The sequence below is a fragment of the Rhinatrema bivittatum genome, chromosome 7 (genome assembly GCF_901001135.1).
Source record: "Rhinatrema bivittatum chromosome 7, aRhiBiv1.1, whole genome shotgun sequence".
NCBI lineage: Eukaryota > Metazoa > Chordata > Amphibia > Gymnophiona > Rhinatrematidae > Rhinatrema > Rhinatrema bivittatum.
In genome coordinates, this window is record NC_042621.1 from 273,443,692 (window position 1) to 273,468,654 (window position 24,963).

General features: G+C 47.3%; 1 protein-coding gene across 5 annotated transcripts in view; it reads right to left on the bottom strand.

The window, feature by feature from the left end:
- The window catches only part of SLF2 (SMC5-SMC6 complex localization factor 2), a 226,523-nt gene that overhangs the window by 77,479 nt on the left and 124,081 nt on the right, over window positions 1–24,963 (bottom strand). The gene's annotated exons all lie outside the window — the stretch shown is intronic.

Genomic DNA, 24,963 nt, shown 5'->3' on the forward strand with positions numbered 1-24,963 from the left:
TGTGTCTAGTAGTTTTGGCTGGGGGTACTTGAAGTGATCCTTTGTAAGCATCTCTTGTTGGTCTTGTTGAGGTGTGTAGTCGGAGGGGGAAAAGAAGGTCAATTGGGGCAAGTTGATGGATGTTTTTGTATATGGTGAGGATGGCCTTGTAGATTATTCTGAAGTGGATGGGTAGCCAGTGGAGGCCCATTAGGATGGGGGTTATATGGTCTCTTCTCCTAGTGTTAGTGAGTATATGGGCAGAGGCATTTTGAACCATTTGCAGTGGTTTGGTGTATGATGAGGGGAGACCAAGCAGGATGGTGTTACAATAGTCCAGCTTTGCGAAGATGATTGATTGTAGAATCGTCCTAAAGTCATGGGTGTGGAACAGAGGTCTTATTCTTTTCAGCACTTGGAGTTTATAAAAGCAGTCTCTGGTGGTTTTGTTGATGTTGGCTTTCAGGTTCAGGCGATTGTCAATTAGAACTCCTAGGTCTCTCACTTGTGTAGTTTTTGGTATGGCTATATGAGTGGGGGTGAAGGAGCTGTTCTCTGGTGTGATGAGTAGTAGTTCCGTTTTGGATGAATTAAATACCAGGTTGAGGCTTGTGAGAAGTTGTTTGATATTTTGGAGGCATGTTTCCCAGTGAGACAGTGTTTTTGCGAGTGACTTCTTGATGGGGATCAGGACCTGGATATCATCAGCGTAGAGGAAGTGTTTGAGATTGAGGTCAGTGAGAAGTTGGCATAAGGGTAACAGGTATATGTTAAATAAGGTAGGAGATAGGGATGAGCCCTGAGGGACTCCTACTGATGCGGGGTAAAGTGAGGATTCTTTGTTATGAATCTTAACCTTGTATCCTCTGTTGCTGAGGAAGGTTCTGAACCACGAGAGGGCAGTGCCTGAGATACCTATGGTTATTAGTTGGTTGATGAGAAGGGAGTGATTGACGGTGTCAAATGCTGACGAAAGGTCCAGTAGAATCAAAAGGAAGGCTTGTCCTTTGTCGAGGCCTAGGATGATGTGGTCTGTCATGGAGATGAGGAGGGCTTCCGTACTTAGTGTTTTGCGGAATCCGTATATAAGATCCGTATAAGATACGCCGTAAAACGATCTCCAGCTTTCGGTCCTGGAGATCCTTCAACGCTATCCCCCCCCCCCCCCGTCACGGGGATGGTAGTGTGCTTAACTACGGCTGCTACTGCAGAGTCCACCGAGGGAGATTTGAGAAGGTCCAAAGACTCCGCCGGCAGGGGATACAACTTGTCCATAGCCCTGCTAACCCGCAACGACGCTTCTGGCACATCCCATTCCTTAGTGACAATCTGAAACACTTTGGAATGGAAGGGAAAAACTTGCAGGGGGGTGGGGGGGGGGGGGCTCGTAGACCCGCCATTTCCACATCTCCCGTGGAAGTGTCAGCTTCCTGGTGCGGGCCCGATATTTCCAACTCCTTCAGAACGTGAGATATTAAATAAGTTAACTCGTCCTTCCCAAACAACCGAAGGACTTGAGGATCATCCCCCTCAAGAGAATCCTGGCCGTCCGTATCCCCCACCCCTGGCGCTGCCGTGATATCCGGGGCAGGATCCAAATCCCCCTGAGCTACTGCTCCTTCTTGAGGGCGGGGGCAACAAGTCCCCGCTGACCCCCGATCCAGAGCTGCCGGTGCTGTCCTAGAGATCTTAGGAGGACTGGGACCCTCCGGCTCCCAACCCGCTTCCGCCTCCAAAAAGGCTTTGTTCATCAGCAGTAAAAAGTTGGAGGAAAAGGGAACTGGCCCTTTAAAAGGTTCCCCCGCGGATCGGGCAGGAGTGGGGGGGGGCCGAGGGGCACCCGAATCAGACGTGCTCTGTGGGCTGAGGGTCAGCGGTGAAGCAGGAGGGGAATCCTCCTCCTCCGAAGCTGTTTCCTCAGCTGTCTCTGCAAGCCGCGTGTTTAAAATGGCCGCCGGCTCCCTCTCCGATGGGGGCGGGCCCGAAACTCGGGACCCAAGCACACGCCGTTGCCGCGCTGAAGATCGAAGAGGAGCGATGCTGTGGGCAGCGCTTGGCCCCCGAGAGAGTCCCTCGCCCCCGGGAAGACATCGGGAGCAGAGACCCTCTCGGGAGAGTCGCGCCCCTGCCTTTCCACAGGCCGTGCAGGCCGAAGATCGCGGCATCAGCGAGCAGAGCACAAGTCACAGCAAAGCGCACCAAGGTAAGCACACTGCCACAAGGCAGCGAAAACTCGCCGGGTGAACCAGCCACCCCCTCCGGGGTCCCAAGGCTAAAGCACGGCAGCCCGGGGCAATCGGAAATAAGCGCACCGCCCGCCCCCAGCAGGACTCACGTGGCCTTAGATTCTTTGTCCAAATTATAAATACTTCTTTTTTAAACGGAAACCAAACTGCGATTACTCAGCCCCCTTCAGAAGCAAGCCTCTGGAAAACGGACAACCATAAGGGGGGGGGGGGGGGGGGGAGGCAAAATCGGCCCACCGGTAATTTCTCCCCCTGCGCCTAATGGGACAGCAACAATCCAGGAAAAACAGTTCGAGGACAATGCCCTGCAAAGGCCTGCCTATAACCCTGCTATCACGCTGCGCTGAGAACAGAAGGAAAAACTACCACTCTACTTTTTTTTTTTTTCCAAAAGAAAAAAAGGAAACAAACAAAACTAGTTGATCTAGTCAGGGAAGTCTAACCAAAAAAACCTGAAAATCCCAGAAGAATTTGGATGAGAACAGGACAGCAAGTTTATGCCTCTCGATCTGCTGGAGTCAGAGAAAATACTGAGGGATCGCAGGTGGCACACCAGTATATCTAGGGGGTGCTTTCAGTTTTCTCTGATTCCATCTGCTGGAGGGGAGGCATAACCCAGTCTGGACTGATCCTGGTACGTACAGGGAATGCAGAGGTTTTGGAATGGATCGACGTCAGTGGAGGACGGTCACCCACTCCTTTGTCCTTCTGGTGGGGTGTCGATGGAGAGGGGTCCGAAGAAGATGGGCCCCCCTCGACTCTGCACTCCTTTACCTGGGGGTCGATGGAAATGAGCGCTTGGAGCCAAACAAATGTTCCATCTTCTCCAGTCGGGCGCGCCGGCCTTTGGGGGGGGTCATCTGCGCGCAACTTGGTCACAGACAGATGTCGTGGGAAGGCCAGAGACATAATACACAAACCTTGTGTGGGTCCATTATAGACATAGTTCTCAGACACTCTGGGCACTTGCGGAAACCGGTCGCCATCATGAGACTCAATGAACTAGGTCTCTAACACTAATGATGGTCAAATCTGCTTCTACCATTAGAGCATGCAGGTCTGGGATTTTATTGCCCAAACTACGGGTATTTGTGCTCAAAGCTTTCCAGCTTCTCTCCTTGACATCTTTTCTACCCTATTCAGCTAATTTTTTTTTGCTTCACCTTCTTGGAGATGTTGGGGGGGGGGGGGGGGTGACATTTCAAATTTCCTTTTGCCACCCCCATGCTCTAGTTTAAATGCCTTATGGTATATATTTGAATTTTTCACTTCGGATCCTTTTTCCTACCTCAAACAGATGTAAATCACCAAGAACAGAGGAAGGATATAATCACTGGACATGTCCATAAACTTCAAGAGTTTCATTTAAAACTTTTAGGCAGCATTTGCATTTCACTCAACACAATTAAAACTCTGGAATTTGTTGCCAGGGGATGTGGTTAGTGCAGTTAGTATAGCTGTGTTTAAAAAAGGTTTGGATAAGTTCTTTGAGAAGTCCATTACCTGCTATTAATTAAATCAACTTAGAAAATAGCCACTGCTATTACTAGCCTCAGTAGCATTGGATAGACTTAGTTTTTGGGTACTTGCCAGGTTCTTATGGCCTGGATTGACCACTGCTAGAAACAGGATGCTGGGCTTGATGGACCCTTGGTCTGACCCAGTATGGCCTGTTCTTATGCAACATACAGCCCAAAGATATGAGGAAGGGTAAACTGTCCCCCAACATTGGTCATGTTTTGTAAGAACTGCTTCAGGTGAGAACCTGGCAACACAATACAGAAAATTTAAACTTAAATAATGAAACCTAAAAAATGGACGAGGCATCTGAAAAACGAGCAAGTCTATAGTTATCTTGGGTTTTTTTTTCAGATGCTTCATGTCCCATTAAGGAAAATTAGTTTCTTACCTGATAATTTTCGTTCCTGTAGTACCAAGGATCAGTCCAGGACACCTGGGTTGTGACGCCGCACCAGTAGATGGAGACAGACAAACTTGTGGGCGGAGCCATATATGCCCCTGTGCCAGTCACAGCCCCTCAGTCATACGTAATGTCAAAGAAGAAAAGCAATAAGGCAACCATAGCCAACTAGCAAAACACGCTACTTAAATGGAAACAATACCAACCCCTACGGGAACCAAACTCCCCAACCGGGAGAGCGAAACAAACAAGCGGATAGCTTTAATCTTGAAGAATCATGAGCGGACTCTCCGTTATGTTAGCGTAGCACTGCGGGCGGGATCCTGGACTGATCCTTGGTACTACAGGAACGAAAATTATCAGGTAAGAAACTAATTTTCCTTTCCCTGTACGTACCAGGATCAGTCCAGGACACCTGGGATGTACCAGAGCTAAGTTACCGAGGGTGGGAAGCAGAGAGTCCCGCTCGGAGTACCCTCTCTCCAAACCCTTCGGCCTCAGTAGCCTGAACCTCCAACCGATAATGTATAATAAAGGTATGCAACGACTTCCAGGTAGCCACCCTGCAAATCTTTTGAGGCGACACCTGAGAAGATTCCGCCCAAGACGCCGCGTGAGACCGCGTCGGATGAGCCTTGAGACCCATGTGCGGAGGTTTTCCCCGCACTACGTACGCTGAGCCACTGGCCTCTTTGAACCAACGGGCGATTGTTGTGCGAGACGCCGCAGAAACATTCTTTGGGCCCGAAAACAGGACAAACAGATGATCTGTTACCCGAAAGGATTAGTGACCTCTAGATAGCGAAGAAGGGACCTCCGCACATCCAGTTTTCGCAATTCTTTCGATTTCGGGTCCGAAGACTCCCCGACCGCGAAAGCGGGAAGCTCCACTGATCGATTCAAGTGAAAAGCCGACACTACCGGAGGCAGAAAAGAAAGAACAGTCTGTAAGGAAACCCCTACGGCAGAGATCCGCAACAACGGCTCCCTACATGACAACGCCTGTAATTCCGAGACACAGCGTGCCGAAGGAACCGCCTCCAGGAATACGGTCTACAATGTGAGATCTTGGACCGTATCGCGCTTCAAGGGCTCAAACAGTGCTGAGCCTAAGGCGGAAAGAACCCAGTTGAGGTTCCAAGACGGACAAGGTGAACGCAAGGGAGGACGGAGGTGGTTAGCCCCCCCGCAGGAAACGGGCGATATCCGGGTGAAGAGTCAGGGAGGCTCCCCGGATCTTTCCCCGCAACCAACCAAGCACCGCCACCTGAACCCGTAGCGAACTGCACGCGAAGCCTTAGGCCAGCCCGGCCTGGAGAAAAGCCAGAATATCGGAAACGGCAACGGCAGTGGGGTCCAAACCCCGCTCAACACACCATTCCTCAAAGATTACCCATACCCGGATATATGCCAGGGACGTAGACTGCTTCCGGGACCTCAGCAGCGTAGCTATGACCGCGTCCGAGGAACCTTTTTCCCCTTAACCGATTCCTCTCAAAAGCCATGCCGCGAGACAGAAGTGATCCGCATCCTCCAAATAGACGGGGCCCTGATGAAGCAGCCCCGCGAACCCCTGGAGACGAAGGGGAGCCGCCACAGACAACTGGAGGAGGTCTGCGAACCACGAGCGGCGCAGCCACTCCGGTGCCACCAGGATTGCAATTCTATGCGCCGTAGAATCTTGCCGATCATGGGCCATGGGGAAAACACGTACAGCGGGACATCCGTCGGCCAGGGAGTACCAACGCGTCGACGCCTTCTGCTCCCCTTTCTCGACGCCGACTGTAAATCGCGGAGCCTTCGCGTTGTGCCACGTGGCCAGAGTCATGTGGGGAACCCCCCACTTCCTGCAGATGAGGAGAAACGCGTCGTCCGCCAGCTCCCACTCTCCGGGATCCAGGCGGTGACGGCTGAGATAATCGGCCTGGACGTTGTCGACCCCGGCAATATGAGACGCCGCGATCTTGCTGCGGTTTCGTTCCGACCAGGCCATCAAGGACTGCGCCTCCTGCGCCACCAGCGGACTTCTCGTCCCGACTTGGCGAGTGATGTAGACCACTGTAGTCGCATTGTCCGAAAGAACTCGGACCGCCTTTCCCAGAGCACCGGTAGGAAGGCTTGAAGAGTCAGATGGACCGCTCTGGTCTCCACACGGTTGATAGGCCAGCGGGCTTGCGACTCTGACCAAAGCCCTTGCACCGATGTCCCTAGGCAAACTGCTCCCAGCCGGAGAGACTGGCATCCGTGGTCACCACCGTCCACCTGGGCACCAGAAGGGACACTCCACAGGACAGAAGACTGGGATCCAGCCACCAGAGTAGGCTGGACCTCGCCTGGCCCGCTAGTGGGAGCGGTAGGTAGAAATCCTCCGAAACCAGCTTCCAGCGGGATAGTAAAGAGGACTGCAAGGGCCGCAGGTGAGCGAAAACCCAGGGAACCAACGCGAGCGTTGAAGCCATCAATCCCAGAATCGTCAGGTAATCGCACACCCGCGGGCGGCTGAGAGATAACCAACGCCGCACTTGAGATTGCAGCTTGCATATCCGATCTTGAGATAGGACCACCTAGCCCCGCTTCGTGACGAATACGGCTCCCAGATATTCCAAGGATTGAGTGGGAGTCAGTCGACTCTTGTTGTAGTTGACCACCCAGACCAGGGACTGCAAGAGCTGTAGCACCCTGGCCACCGCCTGCAGACACTGATCCTCTGACTTCGCCCGGACCAACCAATCATCCAGGTAAGGATGAACCGGGAGTCCTTCCCGACGGAGCTGCGCTGCCACTACCACCATCACTGTCGTGAATGTCCGAGGAGCGGTCGCGAGCCCAAAAGGGAGCGCTTGAAATTGGAAGTGCCTGCTTGGAATGCAGAACCTTAGGAACCGCTGGCACGATGGCTGGATGCCCACGTGAAAGTACGCTTTTGTGAGATCTAGGGACGCCAGAAATTCGCCCAGACGCACCGAGCGAATTGTCTCCATTTGGAAGTGGGGAACACGAAGGCATCGGTTTACCCCTTTTAGATCCAGGATTGGCCTTGATGTGCCGTCGTTCTTGGGAACCACGAATGAAATGGAGTACCTGCCCCTGCCTCGCTGATCGATAGGGACGGGGGAAATGGCCCCCAAGCTTTCCAATCATCGGATGGTGTCCAGCACCGCCGCCCTTTTCTTGGGGTCCTTGCAGAGTGAGACCAGAAACTTGTCCGCTGGGGTGCGAGCAAAATCTAACTCGACACTGTGTCTTATCACGTTGAGGACCCACTGGTCCGACTTCACTTTGGTCCATTCCTCGAAAAATAAAGGTAACCACGCTCCCACATGTGGAATGACGTGCTGCAGGCGCGGCGAGGGATGGACCATCCGAACTTCATTGCGAAGAGTCGTGTCCCCCGGAAGGACTGCTACCACTGAAGGTTCCGAGAGGAAGACAGCCTATACGAAGAGCCGGTGGATCTTTGAGGGCGCGATTTCCCTGGGCCCCCGAAGCCTCATCCAATTCCGTGCCAAACAGCAATTTCCCCTTGAAAAGCAGAGCCCCCCAGGTGAGCCTTGGACGAGCCATTCGCAGCCCAGTTGCGCAGCCATAGGAGACGACGCGCAGCCACCGCCGCCACCATGGACCTAACGGATGTACGCAGCAGATCATGCAGGGCGTCTGCCCCATATGCTATCGCCGCCTCCAATCTATCTGCCTGAGAAACCTCCTCCGCAGACAGGCCCGCATTCTCCTGAAGGACATGGGCCCAGCGCAGACTAGCTCCCATAGCGAAGTTAGTGCACATGGCGGCCCGCACACCCAGGGCGGATACCTCAAAAATCTTCTTAAGCTGCCCTTCCAACTTCCTATCCGGGATATCCCGGAGCGCCGTAGCTCCTGTGACCGGGATAGTAGATCTTTGTCACCGCGGAGACCGCTGAATCCACCTTTAAGGTCCAGCGCCTCCTCTGGGAGCGGATAGAGCTTATCCATGGCCTTGCTGACCTCCAATCCTAATTCCGGAGTATCCCCTTCGCGGAATAAGAAATCCGAAGAAAAATGAAACGGGAAGGCAACTGCCGGACCCGTAAGGCCCAGCAGAACAGGATCCATGTTGGCCTCTTGGCGGACCACCACAGGTGGGGCCTCTATCCCCAGCTCCTGGAGGATGGCCGGAATAACGGGCGACAGTTCCTCCCTGCGGAACCGTCGGACTACCTTGGGGTCATCCCCTTCCACGGTCTGTACTCCCGTTCCTGTGCTGGGCTGGGCGGAGCCATCCGCCGCCGCCTCCTCGGCCCCCCTCAGGGGCTCTTCGGGAAAATCAGTATCCTCCACGGGGGAATCCTCTGAATCCGATTCCTGCGGCATGCCCCGAGGGGCCCGATTCCCCCTTGAGGGCTCCTGGAGGCCCTTCGCAGCCTTCATAGCTTTTCTCTTCCGTGGAGGAAGCTTGTGGGGACCCTCTGTAGGGATCCCCCCTCGGCTGCGCTTGCTACGCTTGTACCCAGGTACCTTGCACAGCAATAGCGCAACGTCCTCCGAGAAAGAACCTGACCCTGAAGAATCGGCCCCAGAAAACCTCCCCGGACCGAAGCCCCTCCGAGGAGCCCCCTCCCGCCGCGCCCCGCTGCGGGGAAAACGTGGGAGGCAAGGCCGAATCCCCTGGCGTGATCCGCGTGATTTTACTTCCTGTGGCCAAAATGGCCGCCACTCCCGCGCTAAGCGGGAACAAGTCCTGAGGCCTACTTATGGCGCCTCCAACCCGCGGCGGCGAACGCGCGATCCAGAAGCGAGACCCCCGAGGTGCCCCGGACGGCCCTTCCCCGCCCGGGACGCAGGAAAAACAAAAGCCCTCACAAGATAGGCGCGCACGTGCCGAGCCGCAGGCCAGACACGGGGAGCCGCGCGGGAAGGCCAAGACGCGCCTCAGAAATAAAAAATTAATTAATTAATTTGGCGAACCCCTCTCAAAACGGAACGGCGATGCAAGGAAAACGGAGGGCCGGCCGAAAACAAAAACAGAAACTTTTTTTTTTTTTTTTTTATACTGACGCTTGTCGCTGTCCCGGGTCCTGGAGCCCTGTACCTGCAGGGGTGAGTGAACCGGGCTCCCCGGTGTCACCCCTGACGCTGCTACTTGTGGAGCCGGGTCTTCGACCCTAGCAGCGGCCTCAACCAGGGGGGGGGCGGTCCCCTCAGAACCTCTCAACCCCCCTGGGAGGCAGGGCGGCCGGGATCTGACTCTTCAATCAAAAAGGAAAAAAAAAACCCAATTTGGCAAAAAACCACTAACTAGGCCTAAGAACTGAGCACAAAAAAACAAAGAAAAAACTGCAACCCTGACTAACTACCAGAATCAGGGCAGGCAGGGCTATGACCGGACCTGCACCATCTACTGGAGACAGAGTAAGACTGAGGGGCTGTGACTGGCACAGGGGCATATATGGCTCCGCCCACAAGTTTTAGTCTGTCTCCATCTACTGGTGCGGAGTCACAACCCAGGTGTCCTGGACTGATCCTGGTACGTACAGGGAAAGTTTAAATTTTCTGTATTTTGTATTGCCAGGTTCCCTCCTCTATGGGATCTGCTATGGCGCCAGCTGAAGCTTATGTGTATGTATGTACACACACACACACACATTTCAACAGAATTTAATTATGTGAAAGTGATACACTGATGGTATTTTCTATTTGGTCTGGTTCATTAGCCCAGTTAGAACGTTTTATACAATGTTTTAACTCCCTTGACCCTGTACTTCAGTTTTCCTTTAAATATCAGGAGTCAGTTACATTTTTGGACTTTTACACCTAAAAAAAAAAATAATGAACTTTGCACTTTAATTTTTCAAAAAGACACTGATTAGAACACATTACATTTTACTAGCTTCCGTCCCATACCGGTTGGCCACTCTCTTAGATTGCGATATCTGTTCAACTATTGAGGAATATAGGTTACGGTCAATGGAGCTGGCAAGTAGATTTCAGGATCGTGGCTATAGTTGGGCTTGTATCAAGAAAGCTTTTAAATGTGCATTACATGCTAATCGTGACAATTTGATAGTACCTTTGTCAATAGTGTGTTTCCATATATGTATGTTACATGATTCTCTCGTCTTTTGGGCAGAATTAAAGTTATTAAGAAATAATGGTCTATTTTGAACCAAGACCCTTTGTTCGCTAACTTTCCAATTTTCCTTTTGAAAAAGAACGGTTCCAGTTATCAACTTACATCTGCCTCTCTTCTGATGCTTCCATGCACAGCTTTAAGTGTCTGCCTCTATGCATTGGAATTAATTGAATTCCACATTAGTTCCTCACATCGTACCTAAAAATTGCCCGCACATTGATTGTTATTCATCTCAAGTGATTTATCTAATACATTGTCTGTGCAATCTTTTATATATCAAGCAAACTAAACGCTGTGTTCATATTTGCACCAATAAAGAGGACATCACTTGTAGCCCATTGGCAATCTTTTGGATATCACGCGGAAGACAGGTTTTTTTTTGTTTTTTTATCTATCAGATCAATTTAATTGAGGGGGGTAACATTTCTAAAGCATTGGTTCAAAAGGTACAGTTATTCATTTTCCATTGGGACACTATTGAGACCAGTGGTTTACATCAGGATATTGAATGCAGTTCTTTATGATAACCGTTTTTCTCTTCATTTATTGGCTCTCTCTCTGTTATTCTGTCACATTTTCACTTTTTATTGGTTCTTCAATTTAAGAAGTTTAGTAGAGATATACGCATGCTCAGCGTTTTTTCGCCAGACTATCACATTGCCATGTGCAATGGTGTTGGGAATATATTTTGGTGTTGTAAGTCTGGTTTGGTTTATTTTAATTTGTTGGCTACTCTTTATTTGAATAGGTTGCTCTAGTTCAACTGTTCTTATGGCATGGCATTAGTGGAGTTAGCAAATGTTGCTTACCTGTAACAGGTATTCTCACAGGACAGCAGGATGTTAGTCCTCACATATGGGTGACATCATCAGGATGGAGCCCAATCACGGAAAACTTCTGTCAAAGTTTCCAGAACTTTGACTGGCCCCTACTGGGCATGCCCAGCATGGCACTAACCCTGCAGCCAGCAGGGGTCCCCCTTCAGTCTTGTTAAAAAGCTACAGGTAGTGCCGAAAATAAAATAAGAAAACGTCACGAACCCAACACCGCGGGGCGGTGGGCGGGTGTATATTCTGCACCCCCAATTTTTTTTTTTTTTTTTAATGTCAAGACTTTTTGCATGGTGCTGCTTTTTGTGGTTCTTCCTATTTAGTACAGAGATGATACTAAGTAGGGAGAAAAACAGAAAAGCAGTTTTTTTGTTTTTAAGTTGAGACCTTGATGCAAGGGAAGACTTTACATCTGCTCCGGGCAGGACAAGCAGGATGGTAGTCCTCACATATGGGTGAGTACTGAGCTGAGTATGTCCAAGCGTACACCAAATGCATGCAGGAGTGCAAGGCACTAGGCCTGGGATGAAATTTGGCCGAGGGGCGGGGCAGCGGCAAAGGGCATCCTGAACCCCACTGGGCAGGCGGAAGGGTGTTGGTACGTCACGTTGTAAATAGGTTGCGCAAGACAGACTGGCCGAGGATGGAATCTTGTCTTCTGGCTTTGTCTAAGCTGTAAAAGTATGGAGAGAACTCCAGGTGGCAGCCCTGCAAATGTCAGGAAGCGGCACCGATCGTAGGTGTGCTACTGAAGTCGTCATGGCCCTCACACAGTGTGCTTTAACACTGTCTTGAAGTGAAATGCCCGCTTGCTGTTAGCAAAAGGATATGCAGTCCGCCAACCAGGAGGAGAGAGTCTGTTTACCCAAAGGCTGCCCTAATATGATAGGATGGAAAGAGAAATAATTGAGTGCTTTTCCTGTGGGCAGCTGTACAGTCTAGGTAGAATGCTACAGCCTGTTTGCAGTCAAGGGTATGCAGAGCCTGCTTTCCTGGACTGGAATGGGGCCTGGGAAAAAAGGTAGGTAGTATAATGGATTGATTGAGATGAAACTCCGAAACTACCTTAGGTAAGAATTTAGGGTGAGTGCGGAGTACTGCCTGGTCCTGCAGAAGTTTAGTTAACTATCCGCCTTACAATAGAGCCTGCAATTCACTAACTCTGCGAGCGGAAATGATTGCCAAAAGGAAAAATCACTTTCCATGTGATATATCGAAGAGGCTCAAATGGTGGTTTCATGAGCCGACCCAAAACTAGGTTAAGGTCCCAAGAAGGGGCAGGAGGACGCAAAGGAGGCTTATTTATTTATTTATTTATTGGTTTTTATATACCGCCGCTCATCAGCGATATCACGTCGGTGTACATAGAACAAAATCCGCAATTGCGTTTTACATAAAACAGTAGGAAAATCAACTGAGAAAACTTTACATTAAAAACTGTTAAATGTAACAACAAAACAATTTATAAAATATAAATAGATATATAATGATAATATTATATAAAGTAGTTATAACATTACAATTTATAACAGAATCAAGGGAGAATAAGGGGGGGCAAGGGAAGGAGAGGATAAAAATTTGGGTAGGGGAGGAAAAGAGAAAGGTGTGAGGGGAAGGGATTATATACAAGTGGGGCTGCAAAAGAGCAAATTCTTCAGATTTATAAATGGAAAGGATGGAGCTAGGGTGAAAAAGGTAGGAAAGAGCCTAGTGTTGGCTGTTGTAAAGAGGAGGTGTGAGAGGTTAGAGGAAAAGGGGGGTGTCGTCTTTCGAGGTTAAGCTTAATGGAAAAGAGAGAGAGGAGGTAGAGGTAGAGAGGAGAGGGAGAAGGGAGTAAAGCAAGAACATGTGCAGATCATGTGTAGGCTTTTGTGAATAGCCATGTCTTGAGCTTTTGTTTAAAGGTTTTTGGAGACAGTTCCAAGCGTAAGTCAGTAGGCATAGAATTCCATAGCATAGGGCCAGCCAGGGATATGGCACGAGCTTTGGTGGATACATGTTTGAAGAGTTTGGGTGAGGGGGTTTGCAGGGTGGCTATGTAGGGTTTTCTAGTAGGCCTGCTGGAGTTCCTGAATTGAAAGGAATTGGAGGGCCAGTTCTTGAGTTGAAAGGAATTGGAGGGCCAGTTCATTTCTGGGTTATGGAGGGATTTGTGGATAAGTGATAATATCTTGTACTGTATACGATAATGGATAGGGAGCCAGTGTAGGTCTTTAAGTATAGGAGTGATGTGTTCTTTGATGGGCGTATTCGTGAGGATACGAGCTGCAGTATTTTGTAAGATTTGTAGTGGGTGTATGGCATTTTTAGGCAGGCCCACTAGCAAAGCATTACAATAATCAATTTTAGAAAAAACCATGGCTTGTAACACAGTACGAAAATCGGAGAAGTGTAGTAGTGGTTTAAGTTTTTTGAGTGTATGGATCTTGAAAAAACACTCCTTGAGGGTAGCATTAATAAATTTTTTGAGAGACATTTGATCATCCAATACAACTCCAAGGTCACGGACTTGTTGGGTGAAGTGTGTGTGTGATGGTATAGTGAGTGATGTAGGTATAGCCTGTGGGGGTGTAGGGGGTGAGAACCATGAGTTCAGTTTTTGTAGCATTAAGGGCAAACTGAATAGAATTTAAGAGGTTGTTTATTGAGATAAGAGTAGTGTGCCAGATATCCAGGGTTTTTGGAATAGATTCTGTGATGGGAAAAAGAATTTGTACGTCATCAGCATACAAATAGTGTGGTAGCTTGAGGTTAGAAAGGAGTTGGCAGAGGGGTAGGAGGTAGACATTGAAGAGTGTAGATGAAAGTGAGGAGCCTTGAGGTACTCCCTGCCCAAGGGGGATTTCCTTAGATTCATGGTTACCAAATTTAACTCTGTAATGTCTGTCGCTGAGGTAGGAACTGAGCCATTTGTGGGCGCGGTCGGTTATACCTATATCAGAGAGACGCTGGAGGAGAATCTGATGACTTACAGTGTCAAACGCAGCCGAGATATCAAGTATCACTAGTAGATGGGAAACTCCTTTATCTAAACTTTGCAATACGTAATCAGAGAGTGAGAGAAGAAGTGTTTCTGTACTGTGTAATTTGCGGAAACCAAATTGGGATGGAGAGAGGATTTGTTGCTCATCTAAGTAGTTACTAAGTTGACGGTTAATGGTTTTTTCTAGAATTTTTGCAATAAAAGGAAGATTAGAGATGGGGCGGTAGTTGGTCAGATCGGAGGGGTCAAGCTTAGGTTTTTTTAGGGCAGGTTTAAGGATGGCTTGTTTTAGTGGGAAAGGTACGGTACCAGAATCAATGGAGGCATTGATTATCTTTGAGATAGGCAGGGCTATTAGGTCTGGTATGGTGAGGAGAAGTTTTGTGGGGATAGTATCAGAGGGGTGTGATGATGGTCTTGCTTTTTTAAGTATGTATTCTATTTCCATTGCAGTCGTGTGTTCAAACTTTGTAAGTTTTGTAGAGAGTTTACTAGATTGCACAGTATAGCTATTCTGGGGAGAGTGGGGAATAAAGGGAAAGCGTGTCATGATTTTGTTAACTTTATCGTGGAAGTGCTCGGCCAGTTGCTCACATTTGTTTTTAGCTTCTTCTTCAGGAATGATATTTGGAGTGAGGTTGGTGAGTGAGGTAACATAATCAAATAGGGTTTTGGGGTTGAATTGGTATTGATGTATTTTGATAGCATAGAAATTTTTTTTAGCCAAGTTTATTTCATTATTGTAATTATATAAGGAGGTTTTGTAGCGTGCCAGAAGGGTTGGGGAAAGGTTTTTGCGCCAGTTTTTTTCAGCATTTCTAAGGGCTTGTTTTTGTTTTTTTAGTGTGGTATTGTACCAGGGTTTTTTTGTGTTTTTTTGAGAGGAAAGTTGTTTGTTAATAAAGGGGCAGATTTTATCCGCAACTGATAGTGTGTGTTCATTCCATGATGCTAGGGCTGTATCAGCATTGATAAGATTAAGGTTGTTAAGAGAATCTGACAGCGCTGTAGTAAGCTCATCTTTGTTGCAGGGTTTGCGGATTTGTATAGTTGTAGATATATCCGGAGGAGGGGGGGGGCCTTTCCAGGGTGTTGGAAGTTCTTATGATATAATGGTCAGACCAAGGAATGGGTGAGCATGTTAGAGAATTAGTAGTAATATATTGGTTAATGAAAACTAAATCGAGTGAGTGGCCGGCTTTGTGAGTGGGCGAATTGATAATTTGATTAAATCCTAGAGATTTCATAGCTTCGAGGAAGGAGGAGCAGCTAGGTGAGAGCGGGATAGTATCCACATGCAAATTAAAATCACCTAAGATGATGGCTGGGGAGTCAATCGAGATGTTTTTAGCTATATATTCAATTAAGGCAGAGGGGTTGCTGCTAAGCGTACCTGGGGGGGCATAAATTAGACATATTTGAATGTTAGGCGCTTTAAACAAACCAATTTCAAGTTTTGGTGGTGGAGATGTAGCTTGAAGGGTGAGTTTAAATTGTTTCTTAGAGGCTATTAATATGCCTCCACCCTTCTTTTTGGGTCTGGGGATGGAAACGATGTCATAGGCATTGTTGGGAAGCTGGTTTAGGAGCACATTATCGGTGTCTTTTAACCAGGTTTCAGTTATTGCCAATATGTCAGGTGTTTCGTCCAGAAGGAGGTCGTTAATAATAGAGGTTTTTTTGTTTAGTGACTGGGTGTTAAACAGAATGAGAGATAATGCGGTGAGTCCGATAATTTGGGTGAGTGGGGGGGCAATCATAGTGGTGTGAATGGATTTAAGGTATGAGCGGTGGCGTGAGGCGTAGTGAGTTGGAGGTCTGTATCTATTGTAATTGAGTATCGGGATGTTTAGCATGATTAAACCAGGGAAAGATAAGAGAAAGGTGGTAGAATAGTTTCTCAAACAGTTAAGGTAGATTCCAGGGAAGAGGTTGCAGATATAAATTAATTTGGTGGTAGGAGGAGTAGCGAGGAGGGTAGTTAATGCTGGAGAAATAAGATAGAAATACAGTTAGTGGGTTGATGATATCAGATGTTTATACAGTTGCTTAAAGTAAAACCAAGTATGATATTAGTAGGTAACATTTGAGGTGAAGCAAGCCCTTCAAGAAGCGTGTTACAAGGGGTTGTACTGATATGGGAACATCCGACACCTTTATGGAAGGCGGCTACCGCACTGACATGCATCCTGAAGAAGGACGTTTTTAGACCTGACTGACAAGTGCCAGAAAGAGTCCAGAAACTTTGTGATTGTACAGGTAAAGGGGTCAAGGGACTGAAAAGAGCACTATGACATAAACCTGGTCCATTTGTAAGAATAAGATTCTCGTGGAAGGCTTCTGTGAAGCAATCAGGACACGGGAAACTAGTTCAGAAAGGTTAAGTGGCTGAAGGATTAACCTTTCAACATCCATGCCGTCAGGGACAAGGCTTGAAGGTTGGGGGGGGGTGTAGGCACCTGTCATTTTGAATGATTAGAAGCGGGTCTTTTCCCCAAGGGAATGTGCCTACGAATGGAGAGATCCTGAACTATTGGAAACCACACTTGGCGCGGCCAGTGAGGTGCTAACAGGATCATGGTTCCCTTGTCCCGACGTAACTTCACGACAGTCTTCGAGAGAAGTGGAAGTGGAGGCAATGCATATAGGAGACTGGTTGCCCATGATAGGGAAACTTGTCTCTTGGTTGATAGTGTTGACTGCGAGTGAAAGAGCAGAAGTTGTCTACTTTGCGATTTTGAGGTGATGCAAAGAGGTCTATTTGAGGATAACCCCATTGTTGGAAGATAGAGTTCGCTACTGAGGGGTTGAGAGACCACTCGTGTGGTTGAAAGGTGCGACTCAGCTTGTCTGCCAACACATTGTCCACTCCCGGCAAGTAGGTGGCCTTGAGGTACATTGAGTAGGAGAGGGCCTCCGCCCATATCTGCGCAGCTTCCTGACACAGAAGGTAGGAGCCCGTCCCTCCCCATTTGTTGTTGTACCACATGGTCACCTGGTTGTCTGTCTGAATCAGGATGAGTTGGTTGGAGAGGCGATCCTGAAATACCCTGAGAGGATATCTTACTGCTCGAAGCTCCAGGAAATTTATTTGGTGTTTGGCTTCCTCTGGAGACCAAGATCCTTGTGTCTGCAGATCAGCCACGTGGGCTCCCCAGCCGAGGTTGGAAGCATCGGTGGTGAGAGTTATTTGAGGGTCTGGAGCCTGGAAGGTTAAGCCTTGGAGGAGATGAACCTGATTTCTCCACCAGGCGAGAGACTGACGGAGTGAGTCTGTTACGTGGACAATGATAGACAGGGGCTGAATGGATTTGGTCCATTGTGACCTTAGAGTCCACTGCATGACTCTTGGCTAAACGGGTCATTGGGTGACCTGAACTGAGGATGCCATGTGTCCCAGGAGGATGAGAAAGTGGTGTGCAGTCGTGGAATGCTGAGAATGCAGCTGGTGTGCAAGAGACACGAGAGTGAGAGCTCGCTGTCTAGGCAGAAAAGCCTTTGCCTGCAAGGTGTCCAAGTCTGCCCCAATGAACGATAAGGTTTGAGATGGGACTAAGAAGGATTTGTCGTAGTTGATGAGAAATCCTAGCGAAATTAGAGTGTGTAAGGTAAGATGTAGGGACGACAGAGCTACTTACTGAGTGAGAGCCCTGATTAACCAATCGTCCAGATAGGGGTAGACGTGAACACCTTGAGTCCCTGAGGAAGGCTGCAACAATGACGAGGCATTTTGTGAAGATTCGTGGTGCAGACGCGAGGCTGAATGGAAGCACTTGGTACTGATAGTGCTTGGGGCCTACTAGAAACCTCAGGTATTTGCGATGGGATGGAATTATCGCGATATGAGTGCATGCGTCCTGAAGGTCTAGAGAGCAGAGCCAGTCTCCTCTTTGTAGATGAGGAAGAAGAGAGCCCAAGGTTACCATTTTGAACTTCTCTCGCTGGAGGTACTTGTTGAGGGCACATAGGTCTAGAATTGGACGAACACCCCCCCGATTTTTGGGGGATTAGAAAGTACCGGGAATGGAACCCTAGGCCGTGCTGAGAGTAGGGCACTGGTTCTATTGCCTTGGACTGGAGGATGAGGGAAACCTCTTGTTCCAGAAGGATGGAGTGATTGGATGTTCTCCACGTCGGTAGAAGTGGGGAGTCCGGTGGAATGGAGAGAAAGTTCAGATGATAACCCCGAGCAATTATCACCAGGACCCATTGGTCTGAGGTGATTGAGTGCCACCTGTTGAAATGGCACAATCGACCTCCCACTGGTATGTGGGGTAATGGAAGCTGGCTGATGCTCTATATGCAGGAGTCAAAAACCAGAAGCAGGGCCCGGCTGAGGAGCTGCTTGCTGTTTTTGCTTTCGTGTCTGACGAGACTGGGCTTTTTGAAACGGTCTCGTAGAATAAGTTCTAGCTGGTGGCGGGTAGGATTTCTTCGGGCGGAAGAATGACTTCTTAGAGTCCTTCTGGAAGGGCTGTTTTGAAGAGTACTCAGAAGGCATCAGAGAGAGCTGTCTTAGGGTCTCATGATGGTCCTTGAATTCGTTGAATCTGCTCACCAAACAGATTATCTCCTACACAAGGCAGGTCAGATAATCTGTCTTGTACTTCAGGTCGGATGACTTGAGCCAGTCCCATTGTCTTGCCGAGATAGCAGCTGCAGATACCCTGGTAGCAGTGTCAAAGATGTCGTAAGATGATCTGATCTCATGCTTGCCTGCCTCAAAACCCTTGTTTACTAGGGTTTGGAGTTGATCTTGAAATTGCTGAGACAGGGAGTCTGTCAAGTCCTGTATCTGCTTAAATAAGACCCTATTATATTGGGTCATATAGAGCTGATAAGCGGCAATTCTGGAGATGAGCACTGATCCCTGGAAGACACGGCGACCAATGGCATCTAGAAATTTCTATTCCTTGCCTGGGGGAAAGAAGTGTAAGGCTTTGATCTTGTTCTTTTCTGGGCAGATTCTACAACCACAGATTGGTGATCCAATTGAGGTTTGTGAAATCCTAGAGCTGACTGAACAAGATAGGTAGTGTCAGCTTTCATGTGGACTGGAGCAACAGAGCCAGGATGTTCCCAGTTCTTTTTGAGAAGATCCAGAAGAACCTGGGTGATAGGGTGGAGGTTATTTCCTTGGGAACATCCAGGAATTGTAGCAACTCCATCATTTGATGCCTATCATCCTGTTCAGTCTGTAATTGGAAGGGAACCAATTCAGACATCTCCTTCACAAAATTTATAAAGGAAAGGTCCGCTGAGGAGAATGCTTTCTACTTTCAGTAGGTGAAGGTAGTGAAGGCAAGTCATCGGTGTCTGGTGAAGAATCATCAGTCCAGGTATCGTAGGGATCAGCCCCTGCTCCTCTAGGGGCTAGAGGAGGATGGGGCAGTGGGATCCCTGAAGGTCCTGGTCTAGGCTCCGAAGGAATAACTGGAGGCTCTGATGAAGGCATCAAAGGCACTGGCATCGATGGATAGCTCGGTGGCGTCGACGGACATGTCGGCATCGATGGCTGACGCATCAGCAGAACTCCCGATGGAGGGATTCGGAACGGTGTTTCTCCTCCCGATGACAAAGCAAGCGGGGTGGGCACAGGAGCCATTGGTGATCCGGGGTCCATTGGTGGAAAAGCGGCTGTGAGTGCTTCCATCCTCGACAGCAGTGGTGCCAATGCTGCTGGAATTGGGTCGGTGGTCGGTTCCGCAATCGGTACCCGTGTCTGAGGAACCTGGAATAGATGCATCGCCTTGTCGATGGCCTCCTGAACCATCCGGTCCAGTTCTTCTCTGAGACCTGGAGCAAGCAGCCCCGGCTCTGGAGCAGAACAAGGAGGCACAGGCATAGGTGGAGTCACGGCTCCCGATACTGTCAGGTGAGGGTTGCCTCGGTCGCTGAAAAGGTCTGTGCCTTTTCTAGATGGGGTTTCTTCAACGGCGGCTCGGACGATGGAGAGGTCGATGATTTCACTCCCTCAATGGTCCAAGACTTTCGATGCTGGTGGCGATGTTTATCTCTACGATCTCCACGATCCTGAGGGGGAGTAGAGGGTGTTAAAGGCCGAGAGGTCAATGCCAAACTCGACGGTAATAGACGGGTAAAAAAAAAACAAAAAAAAAAAAAACACACTTACCAGAGTACCGCAGCTTGAAAAAGTTGGAGGGACCCCTGTGGGGTAAATTAAATTTTAATAATTCCGTGAAGAAAATTCCAGTCAGGAATCTCCACAGAGCTCCTTAACCATGTGGCTACTGCTGTGCGGAAAAAGACTGAAGGGGGACCCCTGCTGGCTGCAGGGTTAGTGCCATGCTGGGCATGCCCAGTAGGGGGCCAGTCAAAGTTCTGGAAACTGACAGAAGTGTTCCGTGATTGGGCTCCATCCTGTGATGTCACCCATATGTGAGGACTACCATCCTGCTTGTCCTGTGAGAAATACATTTATTAAAAATGTAAACAAGGAGAGTATTTAAATGATTATAGTGGATTGTTCAGCAGGTATTAGTGTTGCGGATTTCAATACATTTTTTTCTTCTTTTTATGTTTCAGCGATATCTTGTCTTCATATGCACTTAAGAACATAAGAACATAAGAAAATGCCATACTGGGTCAGACCATGGGTCCATCAAGCCCAGCATCCTGTTTCCAACAGTGGCCAATCCAGGCCACAAGAACCTGGCAAGTACCCAAAAACTAAGTCTATTCCATGTTACCATTGCTAATGGCAGTGGCTATGCTCTAAGGTGTAGATCTTAAAAAAATACGCAATCGCGTACTTTTGTTTACGCACCAGGCGCGAACAAAAGTACGCTGGATTTTATAAGATATGCGCGTAGCCGCGCGTATCTTATAAAATCTGGGGTCGGCGCGCGCAAGGGGATGCACATTTGTGCAACCTGCGCACGCCGAGCCCAGCGGCGCTGCCTGTTCCCTCCAAGGCCGCTCCGATTTCGGAGCGGCCTCGGAGGGAACTTTCCTTCGCCCTCCCCCCACGGCCCTATCTAAACCCCCCCCCCTACCTTTGTCGGCAAAGTTACGCCTGCTGAAAGCAGTACCTTATACTACAGATAGTTTTCGGGTGCTCAGAAGATATATCATGCATACCATACTCCAGACATTTATTTATTTATTTATTTAAAGGTATTTATATACCGTTTTTTAAAATAAAATTTTATCAAAACGGTTTACAACATGTTAAAAATAAAAATAAAATATAACTAAAATAAACTTAAATACATAAATTTGACTAAATAGCTAGATGATAACTAGCTAAAAACAAATTATTAATTAAAATTAAAATAAAATAAAGGTAGCGTGCCTTGAGCAAGGAGGGCAGGGAGGGTAAAAAGGAGGAACGAGAGGGGACGAATCGTAATATCCTTAAAGAACACTGATGGGAAGATAGGGGAAGGGAGAAGTTAAAGTGACATGTAACTGATGAGAGAAATTTGGGAGATGAAGTTTCATTTATGATCAGGGGGTTGCTTAGTGGAAGTATTAAATGCTTGTTGAAAGAGGAATGTTTTTAGAGCTTTTTTGAAATGATGAGGATTTGATATTAAGCGAAGAGGGTTGGGTAGTGAGTTCCAGAGTGATGGTCCTGCTACTGAAAAAGCTCTTTTCCTGGTGATGTCTAATCTGGCCTGTCGTGGTGATGGAATGTCTAAGAGATTTTGAGTAAGTGATCTTAAGTGTCGGGTGGGTTTGTAAATACGGAGTAAGGTGCAAAGCCAGGTGGATGAGGAATTATTAGACTGTGAATGATTGAGATTACTTTATATTTTATCCTGTACTTTATGGGTAGCCAATGAAGAGAATGTAGGATGGGTGTAATATGATTGCGAATGGAGGTACCGGATAATAAGCGAGCAGCACTATTTTGAACTAGTTGTAGCGGATGAATTGATGAATCAGATAGACCTAGATAGAGAGCATTACAATAGTCTAGACCAGAGAAAATGAGAGATTGAAGGATAGTCCTGAAATCACGATAGAAAAGAAGACATACCATGCTCTCCAGACATACTCAATGAAAAGATGTCTGATGCATTAAAGCAACTAGATCTCACAGACGCAACAACTGCAACAACCTCTTGGATCAATATTAACAATAAAATTGCAGATCAAATCTGCCCAACTACAACCAAAACCATACAACCTACACTAGACAATAGGAAACCTTGGTTTACACCCGAACTTAAATCCCTCAAACAATCTCTTAGAAAAAAAGAACAAAGCTGGAGAAAAAACCCAACCACTTCAACACATGCCATCTACAAATCCCTCCTCAACAACTATACGAATACAATCCTTAGAACAAAGAAAGAATTCTACGGAAAAAAAATACACCACTTTATATTCGACTCAAAGGCTCTTTTCTCCTACGTCTCCTCTTTAACCAAACCATCTCCTCCTACTATCCCAGACCACCAAGCTCTCAACAAAGCAAACGAACTAGCCAACTACTTCAAAACAAAAATCACCAACCTTACCCAATCAATCACATCCAACAGCCTTACCCTAACACACCATCTCACATCCTTGCCGCAACAAACCACAAGCCTGGATTCATTCGAGCTCACTTCTTCACTGGAGATTGAAAACACACTCAAAAAATTCAAACCTTCCTCCCACCCATCTGACCCAATACCAACAAATCTCCTCATCGCCATACCAAACACCATCTCAAAACCAATTGCAGAAATTATCAACACATCCCTTTCTCAAGGTTTAGTTCCTAACCAGTTAAAATTGGCAATACTGAAACCATTACTAAAGAAACCAAACGCTTGCCCATCAGACCCAGCTAATTTTAGACCCATCGCAAACTTACCACTTATCGCCAAACTGATGGAAAAAATTGTCAACAAGCAACTGTCAGATTATTTGGAAGATCATAACATTCTATCCCCAGCTCAATATGGATTCCGAAAACACCTAAACACCGAATCGCTCTTACTATCTCTCACTGACACAATCCTCATTAATCTGGAGAATAAACAATCTTACCTGCTCATTCTTCTGGATCTTTCCGCTGCATTTGATACGGTAAAACACTCTACTCTAATAGACCAACTAGCCAACATAGGGATCAAAGGCACAGCCCTTAGATGGTTCCATTCCTTCTTAAGCAACAGATTCTACAAAGTAAGGATAAACAACAAAGAATCGCATCCAATCCTGTCAGAGCAAGGAGTCCCACAAGGATCATCACTTTCACCCACCCTCTTCAATATCTATCTTCTCCCTCTCTGCCATCTACTCTCAAACCTTAAGCTTACCCATTACCTCTATGCAGACGACATACAAATCCTCCTTCCGATCACAGAATCCCTTCAAAAAACCATCACGTACTGGAACGAATGCCTACAGCCCATCAAAAACCTACTCTCAAGCCTCAACTTAGTATTGAATGCTAATAAAACCGAAATGCTCATTGTCTCCCAAGATCCACGCACAATCTCTTCCAGCCTTTCTCTACCAAACACAAACAACTCGTTCTCATCTGAAGTCAGAGACCTTGGAGCATGGCTAGATAATCATCTAAACCTAAAAAAGTTCGTAAACAATACCACAAAGGACTGCTTTTACAAACTGCAAGTCCTCAAAAAACTTAAACCCCTCCTTCACTTCTCCGACTTTAGGCTAGTACTACAATCCATCATTCTTCCCAAGCTCGACTACTGCAACTCCCTGCTACTAGGTATTCCCGCCAACACTATCAAACCATTACAGATGGTTCAGAATTCAGCGGCTAGAATTCTAACTAGCACTAACAAAAAAGATCATATCACCCCAATCCTTCGGAACTTACATTGGCTCCCCATTAAACAAAGGATACTCTATAAGGTACTCACTATCATCCACAAAGCGACAAACAAATTAGCCCCCATCACATTAAGCTCTGAACTCCAACCGCACACTTCCTCCAGACCAATCAGAAGCGCATTCAGAGGAACACTGCATGCTCCGCAAATAAAATCATCATTGAGCAAACGAGCGCTATCTTCAGCAGGCCCACACCAGTGGAACACGCTTCCCCCAGATCTTAGACTAGAACCCAGTCATCAAGAATTCAAAAAAAGACTGAAGACTTTTCTCTTCCAACAAGCTTTCCCAGACGCTTAATCTTACTGTGACTGACAGACTTCCTAATTACCAGGTATCCCTTAACTAAGGACACTGTATCAAGTACTATTTTTAAGAATCTGCAACTGGACAATTATCTTTGAGCTCAAAAATTCACTTTATTTCATATATTAGGCACTGCTTATATTAATATTTATTGCTATGTTAGTTATACTTCTTATATAAAATATTATATTTCTTTATTTATTACCAGTTAAAATATTATTACTTTATTTAGCACTATGTTAAATTGTCAACCAGTTATACTGTTCCATATGTTATACGGTTCCATGTAAAGCAGTTCTTCGTTGTATGTAAACCGGAGTGATTTGTAGTCCCTACAAGAACTTCGGTATATAAAAATTAAAAATAAATAAATAAATATCAGAGCCTGCCACATCCACCTTCAGGTCTTTGAGGAAGTTATGAACTGAAGTGGACACAGAGCTTGTTGAAGACTGAAGAAATTGCAATAGCCCAAAGACATCCATCCTTCAGGGGAAGCTGAATATCTTTAATATATACTGAGCCAATAGCTTCCTTAATTCAAATTATTGACGCGTTAGAAGCCACCTCCCACTTCCTTCAAATCTCAAAGGACGACTATGGACACCCATTATTGAAAATTTTTCAAAACTCGGGTCTTTCAGAGACTCCACCTTAAAAGGTTCTAAAGGAGCTGCAATAACTGCTCTCAGGACCAAATTCAGATCCTACAAAGACACAGACTCCCTCTTTGAAGAACAGGTATGCTTCACCTCCCTTACGAA